Here is a 17,758-nt window from a genome sequence, read left to right as displayed (position 1 = left end):
CACATTCTGTATGTCATGTGCCTGTCCCAAGTCAGGAGCCTGTCATTTAGTGGTTGTCGTTTGTTGCTGTGTTACGTATTTGTTTTTCGTTCATTTTTTGAACATTAATTAGACCGTTAGTTTTCTCGTTTGAATTGTTTTACATTTGTGATTTCGGGGCCTTTTATAGCTGACTATGCGGTATGGGCTTTGCTTATTGTTGAAGGCCGTACGGTGACTTATAGCTGTTAATTGCTGTGTCATTTGGTCTCTTGTGGAGGGTTGTCTCATTGGCAATCTTCGTTTTTATATCAACCCTGCCATATTCTTTGTGTGCCTGTCCCAAGTCAGGAGCCTGTAGTTTAGTGGTTGTCGTTGGTTTATGCCTCGACTCATATTTGATATTTTGTAAATTATTTTGTTATGTATAATTAGGCCGTTAGTTTTTTCGTTTGAATTGTTTCTCACACTTTTCACGTCGGGCCTTTTATAGACGACTTTTAATACAGTATCGGGTTTTGTCATTGTTGAAGGCCTTAATTATGGTTGCCTATAATTGCTTACATCCACTTCATATTTGAACTCCGGTGGATAGTTGCCTCATTAGCAATCATACATCTCTTCGTTTTTATATTATATACCTGACTTTTAAACTCGTGTTTTTCTGAACCGAGTCCTGAACATGCATGACATATTTTTCACTTGGCGTTAAAAATTAGCAACAAACAACCAATCAATTTAAACTTGTGTTAAATAAGAAGAAAAACCATTTGATATTTATTCATTTATTGGGGTGGGGGACAGGAGGATTTCATATATGAATATGGTTGCCTGGTAAGAGCTGAAAATAGGCATAATTAGCGACAGATTAAAAAAGTTAATAATGCTCTCTTCCCTTCCCCATCCTTCATCTATAAATTTAAACTGACCACCACGGAATAGCCCAACTTAGTGTTGACATTAGCGTTAAACACCAATCAATCAAAATCCCTTCCCTAGAATAGCAAAAAGTCGTCTCTTAACTGTTATTGTCCGTGTAGTTCTTATATTTATCCAGCTTATCGTCCTACATGGATGTCCTACTAAGACTGTCATACCATAAAAACGTTTATAACACAGCTCACATTCTAATATATCTGGGGCGTGTTTTTTTGTTCTTCGGTAGTGAGCCAGTAGATGTCCATTTCTGTTTTTTTGCATTGGGAAGATCTTCTGGCTCTCTTCTACCTCTTCCTTTTAAATAGGTGGTTTAGACGGCAGAGGCACATAATAAACATGGCGTCGCTAAGTCTAAATGACTTTAATAAATTTATGAATGCAACTATATTAGAATGTGAGCTTTGTGATAAACGTTTTTATGGTATGGCAGCTTAAGTAGGACATCCCTGTAGGGACGATAAGCTGGATAAATATAAGAACTACACGGATAATAACAGTAAGGGGACGATTATTTGATATTCTGGGGAGGGGAGGGGGCAGGACGATTTTTGCGGATTTATTATTCATTTTAATCTGTCGCTAATCATGTCTATTTTTCAGCTCTTACCAGGACCCTATATATTCATATGTAAAATGTAAAATCCCATACCGTATAGTCGGCTATAATTTAAGTCCCCGACATGAAAAATGATAAACAATTCAATCGAAAAATCTAACGGCCTAATTATATATAACAAAACAATTTACAAAAAATCAAATATGAGTCAACAGATATGAACCAACGACAACCACTGAACTACAGACTCCTGACTTGGGACAGGCACATAAAGAATATGGCAGGGTTAAACATGTTTGTGAGCGCTCAATCCTCCGCTAAACTGGGATTGTGGTGTATCAGTACAACACAAGAACAAACTGTAAAAATCCGTTGCAATTAGATTTACTCAAAAGATCGGTACAAGACTCAAAAAAACAACTAACATTAAGACAATAGACACAAAGCACCGAAATAAGAGTATTTGTAGCTAATGAAAGTTTGTTCAAAGCTAATTACAACTAACACTGAAATAAATATCCCAGATTAAAGTATCAATCAGTACACAAGCAACGGATTTAGTCATAAACAGTCTGAGAAACACCATGACCTTGCATGTATACCTTGCATATGGTCATTTTTATAAATTTCCTGTTTACAAAAGTATGAGTTTTTCGAAATACTAAGTATTTTCTTATCCCAGGCATAGATTACCTTAGCCGTATTTGGGACAACTTTTTGGAATTTTGGGTCCTCAATGCTCTTCAACTTTGTACTTGTTTGGCTTTATAACTATTTTGATCTGAGCGTCACTGATGAGTCTTACGTAGACGAAACCGCGGCGCGTCTGGCGTATTAAATTATAAGCCTGGTACCTTTGATAACTATTGTATACATGTACGTGCATATACAATTAAGGTTTTCGAAAAGTGGTGGTCCGAAGGTTTTGCCCATCGAAATTTTGCAATAGAAATAATAGTTAGGACCAGCAGAATTTCTTCAAGGACCACCAGGGAAAATAATTTTGAGAACTCTGCGATGTTCTTTTCGATCATATGCCAGACAAACATTGACAAATTCTTGTACAGTTTAAGATTATTCCTGAAAGTCAAATGGTCGGGGCTTTAAGCCGGATTTGTTTAGCAAAATTGAGTTAGGACAGCATAAAGAAAAAAATGTCACGAACACAGCGATTTCTTCCAACCAATTTTCTTTGTTTTTACACGTATTGTATAATTGAATCAATGCCAAAAACAGAGCACACCAATTACAGTCATGTCTATCGTATCGGAACTAACGTATCTTAATTTTTCTAATGAATCATCGTAAACTTCATTTATGTAATCCAACATAAAAAAAAAATCAGCTATTTTCGACGGCAAATTGAATTTTTGTTTTATTGCTTCTTCTACAGAATATCTCCAGAAGAGGTCCAGATTTATTTTTTTGTACTCTTCACCAGAAGACATTCTGGAGATGTACAGAAGAGACCAATGAAACATGCCCCTGCATTCATAAATTTATTAATGTCATTTAGACTAAACGACGCCATGTTTGTTATGTGACTCTGCCGTCTAAACTACCTATCAAAAAAGAAGAGGTGGAAGAGAGCCAGAAGATCTTCCCTATTTAAAAAAACAGAAATGGACCTCTTCTGGCTCACTACCGAAGAACAAAAAAACACGCCCAATGTTTCCCTGGGATAGTAGTCAAAGGGGAATAACTCGGATGTATTTTTCAAGGGAAGTAATCTTTTTCTGATCACGTGATCATTGTTTATACCGAAGGAAACCCGCCAACCTGCAGATGAAACTGATGGAAGATTGATGGTAATATCAGCTTCACAAAGCATTGTCGTGGTATTTTTTTCAAAGGAAATTAAATCTTCAACCTTTGGTAAAATGCACATTGTATAGGATAGATATGTGCTTAGCTGAGAGTGTTTTAGATGTGATAATGATATTTTTCTTTGTTCGTGTCATTAATCACTGTGTTTTTAAACATTCCTTATCTGTTCTGTAACATATAATGTCACACCTGTAGTCAACGTAAAATACTGTCTAAATGAAGCATTATTTTTAGGATATGACCCAAATTGTCTCGAAAGCATACCGTTTTTTATTGGTGTAAGGGAGACAACTCCAAAAATGTTAGGTAATCAAAGTAGACCGGGTCTATTTATTTTTTATTTCAGTTTAGGTAATGACTTAAACAGTCTGTAGGACGACACTTTTAGGGCACTCTTAGCATAGATATAGAGGCACTGTAATAGATAAGGATTAAATTAAATATACCTGACTCCATTTTCAGAAAACGACATCTGTAACAAACATAAACTTTTAGCTACCGCTTTACAAGCAGAACCAAATACAATGAAAGTCCCAACTATGTATTGGCTTCCGAAGCTACACAAAACACCTTACAAATATAGATTCATTTTGTCTTCAAGCCATTGTTCCACTACTAAATTGTCTATTCTTCTTACCAGTACACTTGGTACAATCAAAAACCTGATAATAAATTGTTCAAATAAGGCCTTCGAAAATAGTGGAATTAATTACTTTTGGAGTGTCAAGAACTCGTTGGAAGTACTTGATAAATTGCATGCATATATTGGTGATTTTGAATCTGTTCAAAGTTTTGATTTTTCTACCCTATATACCACATTGCCTCACATTCTCATTAAGAAAAAATTCACACACCTAATTAAATGGGCATTTAAAAAGTCAGAATGTGAATATATACACTACAGCTCACGTGGATTTTGCTATTTCCACGTGCCCACCACGGGCGTGGGCATTGAGTGGGCACTCTCTGTCCACGCGTGTCCACGTGCCCACGTTGTCCACGCGTTGCCGTGGACATTTGCCCACGCGTGTCCACGGGTATACGAGTGGGCGGAAGTGAATCGATCCATGTCTATTATATGTTTTATATGAGTCAGTAAGAAGCTTTAAATATAAAAAAGAAGATGTGGTATGATTGGCAATGATCGAGACAACTCTTTACAAGGGACTAAATTTGACAAATAAATATTAAAAAACGAGCTGTGTTTTGGCATGGGTATTTCAACTATCTGTTATTATAATGAAGAATCCTAATTTAAATATAAATTAAGTTATGTTTATGATGACATGATCTTCCTCCATCGATACTTATTGGTGTATGCATAATGTTACAATCGTAGCGTTAACTTGTGTCAGATATACAATCGTAGAATTTATAATTAATCCTAGGATATTTTATTGAAAGACATAAACATATATTCAGAAGATTTATTTTTTTAATTAATAATCACAGTAAGACAATTAATTTTCACCTTTAAAATTGACCTGATTTAGATATGGAAGCTGTTCGGAGATGCAGCTTAAATGATTATTTATAAATAAATCTTTTGACCAATCATAATGAACCAGTTGAACCTAGATCCTCAAATTCCATACCCTTTATGAGGTTGTTTGTAGCGTATGTTAAGCAGTTTCTAGATCCCCATGGTGTTGTTAAAAATAACTACTGTGTGTCGATTTGTGTAGTTCAGGTAATACACGAAGATCGACTACAATTCAAACGTAAACGAAGTGTAACGGGCTATTGTCAAGTATCCGGTTATTCACCTGTAGTGCTAGACAAGTAATGCGAGTGGTATGAGGGATCTGAATTAAAGTGAAAAGCAAAAAAAAAGTATTTGGTGATTAGGAGGGGGAGGGGGGTTGTGTGTTACTGTAGAAATATATGATCATATGGGTTAATTGAAAAAAAAATTGAAAAAAATAGTCACATCTTAAAACTCGTGAAATTGACAATAAGGGATGTTCAGTAACAATTATAAGAACACCATTGGATGATTTTGTTTTCCCCGTAGGAGATGGGGATGAAAGTAATTTCTGATTGATAAGTTCCATTTTCAGCAATTTTAAGTTTCACTTATTCTATTAACCTTTATAATATCTTCTATTTCAGCTTACTTATAACGGGCGCATGCCCCCCAGACCCGGCGGGTAAGTCGGGGTCTGGAGAACCCCTGGCTATTTTTTTTAGAAGGGTGTTGCAGAAACACAATTAAAGGCATTTCTAGCATTAAAGGGCCGGGACAATTTTTATGAGATGGGAATTATATGCTGTTAATGTGAGAGACTTTCGACCATCGTTACAGCATCCTGTTACAATGATTTTTTTTTAATTTTGGTTAGTTTAAAATAACTGTATCCCTAAAAGGTGGGGATTCTACGCCCTGCCCTGTGTCCAAGCTAAATATTCAGTGGAATCGTGACAATCACCATAAAACTATTCTTCCGTGTATGACCCTGTTTCCACTCCGGGACGGGGTGTATTTTCATTTTGACAATAAATTGATCTAATATGCAATATTTCATTTTCCTTTGCAGATACGTACTGTGGTTGTAACTTGTACGATGTACAGTTTATGACATATAAATAAGTATAGTTTGAACAGAGAACATTTACCATCTGCGTTATGGGGCAGTTCTTACACATGATTTTCGTGAGGTTATCCTTGACCTACAAATACATGTATATATCCTGATTAATTCTCGAGAAAGTATTTAAAAAAATGACTTTCTTAAGATTATCAAAAGAATTCATCACAAACAAGAAACTGACTGTGTTCTTTACATGCCACATATGAGAATGTAAGGGGGGAGGGGTAGAAGAATAGAGAATAATGTGGAAAATTAGAGAATAGAGAGGTGCTTAAATATACTAAGATACACGACTTTTTATTAGTTGATACTAACTAGCTGTAAATAAAAACGAGTTCATTCAAATCTGCACGTGTCGTTTTGTTGTTAGAAATGAGGGATTAATGAATCACGTCCGGTTTGTGTTTTTGTTTTGCATTTTTTTTATAGTTTGTTCTTATGTTGTGCTGTAACGCCACTTTCCTAGGTATGGGGAAAGTTCATCGTTCACAGACATGTTTAACCCCCCCCCCCCCCCAAGCCCATTACGCATTCTTTATGTGTCTGCCCCAAATTAAGAGCCTGCAGTTCATGTTGTTGGTTCAGGTCTTTTGTACATTGTTTTGTTATAAGGTAGGATGTTGAATTTCTCAATTGAATTGTTTCATATTTTTCATGTCGTGGCAGCCGACTAAACGGTATGGGTTTTTCTCATTGCTGAAGGCCGTACAGCTTTCTATCTTTGCTTAAATCCACTGCATGTGAACTTTGGTTGATAGTTGTCTCATTGACAATCTTACCCCATCTACTTATTTTTACATTTGTGACAATGCTTGACGTTTCATAGGCAAACTTAAATTATCCAGACAAATCTTTGAGTTTTATTTACACGTAGAAACACGAGAATAATTCAACATCAAAAACTTTATGACGAAATATGAAACGTTTGTGTACATTACATGCCACAAATGAGGTTGTGGATGGGGGTTTACAGAATAGAGATTAAGGAAGCTAAATAAAAAAAAACAAGGAATAGAATAGAGAATACAATAGAGAATAAAGAGGTGCTAAATATAAAGATAGAGAATGATGGATAACAGAAAAAAAAGATGAGAGATAAAAGATGAGCAACGTGTTCAGCGACTGACAATCTGCGCTATGAATGCTATTTCAAACGGTCGTGTTTTAAGTACCTGTCTCAACTAATACATTTCTACTGAAGCCAATTACCTACTTAATCAGTCGTAACTAATCCCTACTAATAAAATTATGATTGCTATCTGTTTTATTACTTTGTTTACCTTGAATTTAAAAGTTCAAATACTGAATTTAAATGTTCCATTTTTTTATGACTCTAGTCACCTTACAATAAACAATTAAAGTAGCGTTGGTTATTTGTTAAAATTTTACCTTTCATTAAACAGTAACTACAAAGCTTTCGGAGTTTTTGTGTGTGAAATAATAAAAAAAAAAAAAACCCTTGTAAGATTGACGAATTATTTTTTTTTGTAGAACCTCATTAAATCTATTGTTCGCATCATATTTTAAACAAAACGAAATTCTAAATTATTGACAACATCAATTGAGAATAATTTAGTATTTTAATTCGCTGTAAATGTATGGTCCTACATTAAAATCAAATTAATATTTATTATTTGTGTGCATATTTTTTAAATGGAACTTAACTTTGCAAGTCCAAAGAACTGTTGAATATTTTAAGGATGCACTTACTTGAAATTAAAAAAATAAGGAATTTTAAATTAATAACTGAAGTCAAAAGATTATAACTTGAGGAACAAAATAAGTTAAAAATGTGGATATTTTACGGAGCTCCTTTCCGAGATATTTGAGTTTAAAAAAAATGCGAGAAAAGGCTGACTCTGTGTTTTTACCTTATTAGCATTGCTATTATTTGGGTCTCAAATCGAAAGAAAATAAATAAAAAATCTGCTTTAATTCTGGTAACTGACCTTTTATGAGCCATTGAAGTCTTTTATGAAAAGAAAAAAATGGTTTTAAGGGGCAAAATATTTTACCCTGTATCGTAGGAAAAATGCACAGGAGTCCGAACATCTGACACAATTTCCAAAACCTCACCCAAACTGAAACTAGCCATTTCGTTATAAAAAAAATCATATGCATCATTTTTTTTTAATTTGATGTTTCATATGAATTTAATAAGTTTACCAAAATTGACCATCTCGTTCTACAACTTCCGGATATAATGCATGCATTAATGTAGATGCATGTAAGGCATTCAGATTATTTAATTTTGCACCTGTGGTATAGTCAGTAGATAAGTACATTGTATCAAGACTGAAAGCTTTAAAGAGGTTAGCTTATCAAAACATGAAATTGAAATTATTTACAGTATGACATACGCATCTTATGCATTAACATGCAAGTCGTTTGATTTTACGTTATTTTCTCTGTTATTTGTTTAATCTGCAATTAACTAAACTGAAGACTGGTCATAATTAACGGAAGTCGGAACAAAGGCAAACATTCTAGTAGAAAAAAAAAACCTCCCATTTCTCCCCCAAAAACAACCAACAATAAAAAACTGAAATAATCAAATGCAGACATAAAAAAGGTGAGCAATTTAAATGAAAATGCTTTTTCGAAATAATTAGCTTTTAATTATTATCATCATCACCAACATCAGAAGTTCTTTTTAAATGGCTTGCTAATAATATCATTTTAGTTGCACACGCTTTTTATGATAGTGACTCTGTCCAAGCGTGAAATACTAATTTCATTCAATTGACGCAGGTGAACTATTATGTACTGCGCATGCCACGTATACACAAATCAATAAATCAGGTAACTTTGTATTACAAAGCTTTGAAACATAAAATTGACCTAAATAAAAGAGTTCAACGATTCCCTTGAGCATGGAACAGAAAACATTGTCGTGAATTGGGTTATTATTAATATACTAAACAATGCTTGTTAGATCAACAATAATTTGTTAGTATTCAATCATGTTAAAAAGTAATCAAACAATCAACAAAATGGAACACAACGAAAGACAATGAACGTAAATTTTATTAGAAAAAATATAAAGTAAAAAAATCAAAAAAATCGGTGGTTTGATTCCCACCTCTTGTGTTGACCCTCTGTACCTGAAAAATAAAAATAACGGCAGTTTAAGCTATAGAAATCTTAAACAGGAAATGAATGTTGTTAATAAAAAGTCGTAAATTTGCATCGGATTCGCGTCCGATATTGTGCCCACGGACGTCCACGAGAACGCGTGGACTTCCGGTCCACGCTGCCAATGTCCACGGCCGTCCACGCGACGGAGTGGGCGACACGCCCACGGTGGGCATCGGGCGTGGGCAAACGCGTGGACGCCCGTGGTGGGCACGTGGAAAAAGCAAAATCCACGTGGCCTGTTGTGTATGTTCAAACTCTTTTAGGTCATTTTTTAGTAGCAATAAACAAAAAAACTATGTCAATTGGACATGCTTTGATACTATATATGCCCTTGAATTTTTACTAGATAACATTTTTGTTCGCTTTGGAGATTCCGTATATCGTCAGGTTATCGGAATTCCAATGGGGACTAACTGTGCACCACTTATTGCGGACCTTTTTTTGTATTGCTATGAGTTACAATTTATGACAAAAATCAGTAAAGACCCATCGAAACAACATCTGATACACAAATTTAATAATACTTTTAGATATTTGGATGATATTTTGGCTCTCAATAATGACGACTTCAGTATGTATACTAAAGAAATTTATCCTGTTGAACTTACTTTAAATAAAGCTAATACTAACAATGACCACTGCCCTTTCCTCGATCTTGATATCTATATCATTAACGGAAAGCTTAATACTAAAATATATGATAACAGACTACACGAATGAATTTTATTTTTACAGGACATTCGGTCTGGTAAACAACCTAGCTTTACCAGACCGAATGAAATTTTACCAGACCAATTTTTTTTACATCTAATTCAATTGTATATTATCCGACAAAATACAACAATCTTATGACTTGTTGTGCCCTACTCCTCTCCAAAATGCACAAAAACAAAATCATGTGACAAGAGTGTATATTTTGATGAAAGTTGTGCACAATTGCTTGAATGCATTTCACTGATAAAGAAAATTAATGTCACATTTTATTGGATTTTGACATGAAAATTATTTGTGAACTAAAAATAATTTTGAGTTTTTGTATAAAATATTTCCTGTATCTTCTTTCATTTTCATATATCTTTTGGTTTTCAATTCTAGTGTTTATATTTCATAGCTGTATTTTGTGAACCTGCTTGGATTTTTTTTTTATGTTTCTATTGTATTTGATCGGCAAACCTGGAAATTGACCTTATCCGTTCCCGGAATCTGATCCGGTATTGTTTATATTTCCGGTTGATGGATGCCATTGTTGTTTTTGTCAGTCAGATATGTTTTTATTCGGATTTACACATTACGTGTATGCAATTTTCGGCATAAAGCTAGTGGTTGAACAAAATAAACATCGCTGTCATGAATAATAAAGATGAGAATGAATTTTGAGATCGTTTGGGAATTTTGCTCCCAATATTGGGAAAAATGTAGGGTTTTTAAAAAAATCCACGAAAAAAACAACACCGGACATTCGGACCGGAATTCAACAAAATTTTACCAGACCGATCCATTATTCACCAGATTTGTCCGACGGTCCGACGTATTTCGTGTAGTCTGCTGATAAAAGAGATGATTTTTCATTTCCTATCGTTAATTATCCATTTTTAGATGGTGACGTTCCCTTGTCACCATCTTACGGTGTTTATATATCTCAACTTGTACGATTCGCTCGTGTATGTAACAATGTTTTAGATTTTAACCAGAGAAATTTATGTATTACTGAAAAATTATTACACCAGGGTTTTCGATATCACAAACTAGTCAAAACATTTACTAAATTTTATCATCGGTATAAGGACATCATTCGTAAATATAGCTCAACATGCAGACTTCTTATACGTTCAGGTTTTTTATGGAAATATTCTTTATAAAGCACAAAAATGTCAGTATTCACCTCTGAAACTAACAAAACCTTTAAATAGACTTATTAAGAAGGGATATAGTTACGATACTGTTGTCAGGTCATTAAAGATTGCATATTTTGGCGTTAATATTGATTCACTTATAGGGTCTTTGCATCGGCACTAAACACATTTATTTAAAAACCAGTTGTTGGCATGACACGGGTTATGTTCTTCTCATATATGTTATGATGGTATGATACTAAACCCCTAACGGGAAGGATTGTGCCTGATATTCATATGATGAAGACATAATCTTTCAATCAGTTTAATTGAAGTCTGGAGCTGGCATGTCAGTTAACTGCTAGTAGTCTGTTGTTATTTATGTATTATTGTCATTTTGTTTATTTTCTTTGGTTACATCTTCTGACATCAGACTCGGACTTCTCTTGAACTGAATTTTAATGTGCGTATTGTTATGCGTTTACTTTTCTACATTGGCTAGAGGTATAGGGGGAGGGTTGAGATCTCATAAACATGTTTAACCCCGCCGCATTTTTGCGCCTGTCCCAAGTCAGGAGCCTCTAGCCTTTGTTAGTCTTGTATTATTTTTAATTTCAGTTTCTTGTGTACAATTTGGAGTTTAGTATGGCGTTCATTATCACTGAACTAGTATATATATTTGTTTAGGGGCCAGCTGAAGGACGCCTCCGGGTGCAGGAATTTCTCGCTGCATTGAAGACCTGTTGGTGGCCTTCTGCTGTTGTCTGTTCTGTGGTCGGGTTGTTGTCTCTTTGACACATTCCCCATTTCCATTCTCAATTTTATCATTGTTTTATAATGTTATACTTATTGGTAAGAAATGAAGATATGTATATTACTACTATGTTGTTAATTTAATTCCTTTTAGTAATAAAATTATTACTTCTAGACTCAACTAATAGAACCTTGATCATGTTCATAAAAAGGATCTCCTGTAGTTGGTGATCGCAATACTGGTATACCAGTATTGTCGACAATACTGGTATAAAAATTTTGTACCAGTATTGTAACTTTTAAAAAAAAAACAGCAATACTGGTACATTACTGATATACCAGTATTGTAGTTGTATTGTTCACTATACTTTAAGGTGTATAATGAAAAATGAATTTTAAGCAAAATTAGATATTGAAGATCAAAGGGAGATTAAATGAACTCAAAAAGATTATAGAGGATAATTGTGAAATCAATTAACAACCAGTTAAAAATAATTACTATACTTGTACAAATAAACAAAAGATTATTGTAATTAACTCATCTTATTCAAACAATTGTTAATTATATTTTAATACATGTATAGTAAGATCATATGCATTAATTTGTCTTTATTTTCTTATTAATCTTTCACAATAAACATGATAAAAGATATCAATATCCATTAGACATAAAAAGTTGCTTAATAGGGGAACCTGATTATAATCAAATTAACTAGTTTGTCTACATGAATGTTAAGGGTAGTTAAAGCAGTTGATTCAGAACCGCATGGGCAATACAATTTGTAGCAGATATATCTACTGGTACAAATACTCAAATACTAATACTAGACAAGCACTCCTACAGTAACATAGAAGAAAGTAAAGAGTTTGTTAAAATGCTGAGACAGTACGGTTCCCTTAAGAAAAAAACATCAGAAGATTTAAAACTTTCTTTGATTACAATTACAGTGTACCATCAATGGCATCATCAGTTAAACATACAATCATTCCATATAAAATTGTCATGTCATATGTTAGTATCATTATGCATATATATGTGACACCTTTAATAAAAGATTAATTACCTATATGTATTGTTTATTTTAAAAAAACACAATACTGGAATACAATACTGGTACAAAATTTTTATACTAGTATTGTGCACAATACTAGTATACCAGTATTGCGATCACCAACTACAGGAGATCCCATAAAAAATTTGTGCAACTGCCTCATTTCAATCAATTACTCCAGTTATCAAGTTTAATACTGGACCACTGAGTCTGGTTGTGTAAGGATGTGTTGTGAAAGTGGACTATGCATGACCAAGAGAATTTGCAATGCATTGTTTTTTAGATGCACAAAAGAAGTGCTAAATACCTTTTGGATCTTGCATGTTTAATCCAATCAAAGCTACCTTGGCTCATAACTGTACAAATAGTTTTAGGATATTCAAAGATTTGTATAGCAAGATTTACTATACATATAATTTCTTCTGCTTTTCATCTTTTTTGTATGTGACAATGATGTGTGTTTTTTTAATTTTTTTATTGAAACGTCGTTGGATTTTTCGTACTACTACTACTCAAAACTATATTCTCAACTTCAATTTTATTAAGATAACAACAGTATGAAGGCCGTCGTTAATTCACATTCAAATTCCGACGTCTTGACTGACCGAATAGTATAAATAGAAAATATAAACAAACATCGGATTGTTTACGTAAACAGTGGTAATTTTCATCCTGTGCATCGTAAAATTATAACTCAAACGATCGCCTAGTTCCCTTTTAAATTGTCTATATTTTACGTTCGTTGAGGTATAAATCGATGTTGTCCCTATTAGATTCAAACTTGAATCGTTTTTGTACTCTTGTTTCAAAACTCTGCAAACATAATAACGAAATTCAATAAAATGTCAGCCATTAAAATTTTGATTTTCTTCCAAGGGAAATAATTCGAAATGGACTTGCTAAAAGATGACTTGCAGAACGGATATTAAAATTACGGCGGGGCGTTCTAAAATATGACGGAAAATGGGCATGGCGCCAAATTTTTTTCCTAAAAAGGGCAGGGCGTCAAGAAAATATGGCAGGGCGCCATTGCACGTCAAAACAACCTGCAGGAAACACTATCCACTTCCATATATAACAAATTTGTCACTGAAAACACATTTGACATCAGTGGAGCTGAGCAATCAATTTTTTGATATATCCATGAATTTTAAAATATATGTATTTTCTTTAATATTTATCTAATAAATATTGGCAAAGGTATTCCATAAAAACCTAAATACCATTAATATTTAGTTTTTTCAAAACAGACCCAGGGCGAACGTGTAATTAGGGCAAACAGACCCGATACCTAACATGATCTACATAAATAGAATTCAAATGCATTTTATGTTTTAGAAAATTAAATATTAATTAAGTGATGAAAAAAAGTGTACAGCGGAATCCAGTTTTTAGTTATTTCAAACATAAAATGCATTTCAATTTTTTAATCTAGGTCATGCTATGCCTCAAAACTTTTCCAGATGCACAGGGTTTTTTGTAATCAAAGAATATTTTTAGGTGCAAAGACAGCCTTTTTAATCATAAGGTCCACATGAATATTTATCAAATATTTTGCTTAATATAACCATAGATGTATAAACTTATAGATACTCAAAATATGCCCCATTGAGCACCCTTTGGACAAAAAAAATATATGTCTGTTTACGGTTACCCAAACCCCCCTAATATGAGCACCAACTGCAAGTAATTTTTATGCCTCACATAGGGGCATTATGTTTTTTGATCTGTGCGTCTGTTCATTCTTCCGTCCGTCTGTCCCGCTTCAGGTTAAATTTTGTGATCAAGGTAGTTTTTGATGAAGTTGAAGTCCAATCCACTTGAAACTTAGTACACATGTTCCCTACGGTATGATCTTTTTAATTTTAATGCTAAATTAGAGTTTTGACCCCAATTTCACGGTCCACTGAACATAGAAAATGATAGTGCGAGTGGGGCATCCATGTACTTTGGACACATGCTTGTTATTTCTGTCGTAAAGTGAAAAATTAACTGAACTTGTGTCAAAATAAATAAGCATTTTAATATATTAAAAACAAAGCTGATTGTAGTAAGGCATTAATCATAACAATCAACATATAAGACCAGGATACAAACCAAATGAGTGTAGACTGCCCGGCCTACTAGACTGTGTCTGGTGTGCAGTGTATGATGAGACTTTGGCATTGATGAAAACTAGAACCTAAGTCCTGTGACTAGACATAAAATTGAGAATGGAAATGGGGAATATGTCAAAGAGACAACAACCCGACCAAAGAGCAGATAACAGCCGAAGGCCACCAATGGGTCTTCAACGCAGCAAGAAAATCCCGCACCCGGAGGTGGTCCTCAGCTGGCCCCTAAATAAAATTGTGTACTAGTTCAGTGAAAATGGACGTCACACTAAACTCCAAAACATATAAAGGAACTAAAATTAAAAAAACATACAAGACTAACAAAGGACAGAGGCTCCTGACTTGTGACAGGCGCAAAAATGTGGCGGGTTAAAAATGTTTTGTGAGATCTCAACCCTCCCCTATACCTCTAGCCAATGTAGAATAAAGAAACACATAGCAATACGCACAGTAAAACTGAGTTTAAAAGAAGTCAGAGTCAGATGTCAGAATAGGTAAATAAAGAAACTAAGCAAAATGACAATGATACATAAATTAACAAAGGACTACTAGCAGTTACTGACATGCCAGCTCCAGACCTCAATTAAACTGATTGAAAGATTATGTCTTCATCATATGAAAATCAGGTACAATCCCTCCCATTAGGGGTTTAGTATCATACCATCATAAAATATATGAGAAGAACATAACCCGTATCATGCCAACAACTGGTTTTAGAATAAATGTGTTTATTTTCGATGCAAAGACCCTATGAGTGAATCAATATTAATACCAAAATATGCAATCCTTAATGATCTGACAACAGTATCGTAACTATATCCCTTCCGAATAAGTCTGTTTAAAGGTTTGGTTAGCTTTTGGGGTGAATGCCGACATTTTTGTGCTTTGTAAAGAATATTACTATAAAATATTGGATGTGAAATACCTGAACGTATAAGATGTCTGCATGTTGATTTATATTTACGAATGATGTCCTTGTACCGATGATAAAATTTAGTAAATGTTTTTACTAGTTTGTGATATCGAAAACCCTGGTGTAATAATTTTTCAGTAATACAGAGATTTCTTTCGTTGAAATCAAATACGTTGTTACATACAAGAGCAAATTGAACAAGTTGAGATATATAAACACCATAAGATGGTGACAAGGGAACGTCACCATCTAAAAATGGATAATTAACAATAGACATGACTAGATTCACTTGTTCTCGACTCATAATGCAAAATGCAAAAAAGGTTAATATAAACATGGTAAAGGGTTTTTTTTTGACAAGTTACAATTCCATTCGGACAAGTAAGTTTTGGTATGTACTTGTCCTATTGGGCAATTTAAAAAAAAAGATATTGTAGAGGCCTGGCATTTTAATTTCAAAATTTCTCAAACGATCACTGTTTGCAGCTCGTTTCGTCATTCGAACGTATTTTCGTCACATTTTATATAACTTTTCCATCAAAATCTTTCGACAATTTCGATTATGAAAATGAAACTTTCTTCAAAACGTTCAAAAATATTTTCACGAGTCAAACAGGTGCTTTCTTTATCATGTTCTGCGCATGCGTGAACGTATTCTTATAAATTTAATAGACACCATAACGTAAAATATGAAATCATTTAGTATCAAATTAAACGAGAGACACAAATATATTTCTTACTGAGCAACTTAATTCAAAAATTTATAATTTCCAGCCTTTTTGATAAAGACGAACCAATCCGTAGATGAATCCGGATTCATTCTAAATTTATTACCCTTTGGTCATTTCCTGTTCTCATTTCATTTAAAAATCGAAAGTAAATGTGATCTATTCTTGATAAATTAAAAATATTCAGTCATTTTGATCATTCCAAGTTTATAAAAAATGATTTCCAAATATTGATTTGAATGTTTCAGGGATAATGATTATGCAGTGAAATAACTGTTACAATTTCATTTATGCTGTGATTCCTGGTTTTAAAAAAAGAGGAACCCAACTTTTGTTGATCAGGAATGTCCCCTGAAAAAACTGAAGTGAAATTGTGAACTAGGTTTCCGGATCCTTGTTCTAATCTTCATATTTAAGCATCACATTAGTCAAATCATGCAATAACTGCCTACATTTGTAGCATGCCTAAGGCCTTCAAAGATCCTTGAAGGACTTCGGCATATGTATAGCTAGTAATATACATCCTTGGTCCCTTACTGTTACCCAAAATAAGGTTAATTTTCATCTCGCGTAAAAGTGACTAAAGCCCTCAAACTCCTAGCTGAAACTCCTGCTGTGTACATAAAAAGAGACAATGTTTGACATGCCAGTTTTGAATTATCAATCAGCATGCTAAAGTGCCAGTTTTCATGATTGGCTCCCTGCCCTTTTGAAATCCTACCTGGAACACTGTTCCTAATACATCCCAATGTTCACAATCGTGAATATGACAGCTGTTTTAAGGAAACTAGCGACCGTGTGATGAAATAAACACTTTGCTCTCATATTTTCCCCCTAACCAATAACCAAGGAAAATAATCCAATCATTATAAAAAGTCTGCCCATGGACAACTCGGACCATGGCAAGACAGACCACACAATTCAAAATCATGTCATAAAAATAAAATGGAAATACCAAACAACCTACCCTAAAATTTTTTATGATGTGAATATAAATAGCAACACACTGAGTGTGGTGTCATATTGTGCAGATGATATTTTCTGACAAATTACTGTCATAAGTAAATATATATTATCAAGCAATTGTCTTGTCAGCCAATAATACATGTGCATTTCCTGTCTCATGTAAAAAGATGAAAGTGCCTCAAAGCAAAAAATACAACAAATGTAGAGTAAGGCTATAAAATTTGTTTTGATTGAAATTTAAATGGTGAATATTGGTCAATAAATGAGAAAGCTAAAGCTGTTGTTGAAAGAATAAACTAGAGAATTCACAGTAATTAGACTTAACAAGTACATGTATACTATATTCAATTAATATAGCACTTGCATTGGT

General features: G+C 33.8%; 1 protein-coding gene across 3 annotated transcripts in view; it reads left to right on the top strand.

Moving 5' to 3' along the window:
- The first annotated feature begins 3,202 nt into the window (after positions 1-3,202).
- The window catches only part of LOC127738221 (cohesin subunit SA-1-like), a 49,515-nt gene continuing 34,959 nt past the window's right edge, over positions 3,203-17,758 (top strand). The window contains exon 1 of one of the 3 annotated variants that reach the window (XM_052249398.1): positions 3,203-3,282. The gene's annotated coding sequence lies outside the window, so the exon portion shown is untranslated. Of the gene's footprint in view, positions 3,283-3,324; positions 3,350-17,758 lie in introns of those variants that run through there. The other 2 variants (XM_052249397.1, XM_052249399.1) reach the window with 2 other exon arrangements.

The sequence above is a fragment of the Mytilus californianus genome, unplaced genomic scaffold (assembly GCF_021869535.1).
Source record: "Mytilus californianus isolate M0D057914Y unplaced genomic scaffold, xbMytCali1.0.p SCAF_4, whole genome shotgun sequence".
NCBI classification, from domain to species: domain Eukaryota; kingdom Metazoa; phylum Mollusca; class Bivalvia; order Mytilida; family Mytilidae; genus Mytilus; species Mytilus californianus.
This window is presented reverse-complemented; position numbering and strand designations above follow the sequence as displayed.